We start from the raw sequence: 2,508 nt of genomic DNA, 5'->3' as shown, positions 1-2,508 counted from the left end.
TGCTTTTTGGAACCATAATGTGTTACTTTTTCTAAGCATAACACACACACACACACACACACACACACACATACACACACACACACACACACACACACACACACACAAACAAAAATACACAGCTTGCTAAATTTAGTTGTAGCTATGTCACAACAATTATGACAAAATTTTCCTCTGACCACAATGTGTTTGAGCACAACTTGTTCCTCTTTCCAGGTTCTGGTTTGTACATATACAAATTTCTAGTGGGGTGACACCCATTCTCCCACAGCAAGATTCCTTTTTGAGAGTGGACAGTGAGCATCTATAGGTGAAGGTGCTAAGGAAGCAAATGGTATCCTAGTTGGTGAATTCTTTGTCTTTATACCTATTTCAGAGAAAGTGCTGATTCCAGCTGATCCAATTTTAGCATGGCTAGCCTAGAGTGATGAGCAGAGTTGTCTGAGTGTTGGGCAGTGCCTTTGTCGTCTTGTGGAATGAGAATCAGTGGACAAGGCACCGCTGTCTCTCCTGCCCTGCTGTGCCACCAAACCTCTTCCCCAAGAGCCTTCACCATGGAAGCTTGTATATGTAGCTGGCCTGGAGATAAACGAGTAAGAGGAAACAGGAAATTGAATGGCAGTAAAGGAGAAATGAAAGAAAAAGGACTGGGAACAAATGTGACATTACCAGCAGAAAGGAGAACATCAGAAGCGGAACCGCAAGAGATGAGGGAACCCTAAAGATGAACAAGTACTAGGACTTCCAATAATAATTCACACTTATTAGTACTTACTGTGTGCTAGGCACTGGATATACATTTTATATGAGTTTCTTCATCTCATTTAATCCTTACAACAAACACTGTGATAGACACAATTGTGATGCCTATTTTACAAAAGATAAAAATGCTCTTTAAATGAAAAAACAAAACCCAAGTCCCCCACAACATTTAAAAGAAGTTAAGAGGGGAGAGGATAAAAAGAACCAGAAAAAAAATGGGACAAATGGCACAAAATCAGATAGTAGAAATAAGTATAAATATATTAGAACTAAACTCTAAAGTTAAAAGACAATGACTGCCCATTGAATAGAAAAAACAAATTGGCACTATATGTTGTTTCCAAGAGCACATCTAAAATAGAATGGTAGAGACAGGAAAGTAAAGATGTGGGAAAATATACCAAGAAAGCTTATTAACTTATAATAACATTCATTAAAATAAACTTTAAGGTCAAAAGTATTAATAGATTAATAAAGTTGCTTCATAATAATAAATGACTTGGTTCACTATGAAGCTAAAAGAATTCTAGATTTGCATGATGAAATAAATAGCCTCACCAGATATCTATCTATCTATCTATCTATCTATCTATCAATATCTATCTATCGCAAAAGTCAACAGAATTATAAGGAAAACTTGACCCACCCTTTTTCATAATATCATTGTGGGAGACTTTAACACCTCTTTCAGCAAGTGATAGGTCCAACAGACAAAACAAAACAAAACATCCAACAAGTATTCTGTCTTGACCAACATGATTCACATATTTGATTTAATGGGTACATGTAGAGCATTGAACCCAATAATTAGAGAATATATATTTTCCTCAAACATTCATGAAACATTTGCAAAAATAAAATATACAATGTGTCATAAAGCAGAGCTCATCAATTCACAAGGATTGGTACCATCCTGGAAACTGAGGCTGCAAAGAAGTTTAAGTACCAGCCTTAGCTTCTGTGGTTGTGAAGTGTTGAAGCTGGTCATCGGTTGTCAGCCCAGAGCACAGACAGCACAACACTAGAGATGCTACCAATGAGGTGGGGCTGTAGTCCACTTGCTCTGAGTAGCACAGAGCCAGAAAGGTCATTTCAGGTGGAAGTGTTGTGGGAGAGATGGAGTAATTCATAGACTAAATTGGTGTGTATTTTGCTACTACCCCTTCCCAAAACTCAGTGCTTTCTAAGTGAAAAGCGAGGCCTCGATTCCTTGCTTGCATAGGGAACTGTCCCACAGGCAGATAGGCAAAGTTTCCTCCAGGGATGTGCAAATGAGAGTGCTGATTCCTGGTTCAAAGTCACAGCTGTGCAAAGAGCCCCTTTCTCAGAGAGGCTTTGTGGATTGAGGGGACAACTAAGAGGCAATAAGGACTGGAGGTTTCTATATTCAAATAAAAATATTATGTAAATATAGATTATCCTACATGTTCAAGACAAACAATGGAAACTTTACAGGACAAGGAGGTAAAGGTGACTAATATGCAAATGATGTTTGACTCTTTTTTTTTTTTTTAGCCTCACCTGAGGACATATTTATTGATTTGAAAGAGAGAAGAAAGGGGGAGGGTGGGGGAGAGAGAGAGAGAGAGAGAGAGAGAGAGAGAGAGAGAGAGAGAGAGAGAGAGAAACATTGATGTGAGAAAGAAACATCATTCAATTGCCTCCTGTATCCATCCTGTCCTTGAACTGAACCCACAACCTAGGTAAGTGCCCTGACCAGGAATGAAACGGGCAACCTTTTGGTGT

General features: G+C 38.7%; 1 long non-coding RNA gene across 1 annotated transcript; it reads left to right on the top strand.

The window, feature by feature from the left end:
- Positions 1 to 224: 224 nt before the first annotated feature.
- Positions 225 to 1,025, top strand: LOC123652591. The gene is made up of 2 exons (XR_006742020.1): positions 225 to 346; positions 545 to 1,025. It is a non-coding gene; the product is annotated as an uncharacterized LOC123652591 (long non-coding RNA).
- The last annotated feature ends 1,483 nt before the right edge of the window (positions 1,026 to 2,508 follow it).

The sequence above is a fragment of the Pipistrellus kuhlii genome, unplaced genomic scaffold (assembly GCF_014108245.1).
Source record: "Pipistrellus kuhlii isolate mPipKuh1 unplaced genomic scaffold, mPipKuh1.p scaffold_m20_p_19, whole genome shotgun sequence".
Lineage (NCBI taxonomy): Eukaryota > Metazoa > Chordata > Mammalia > Chiroptera > Vespertilionidae > Pipistrellus > Pipistrellus kuhlii.
Note: the sequence above shows the minus strand (reverse complement) of the source record. Positions and strands in the feature narration are given on the sequence as shown.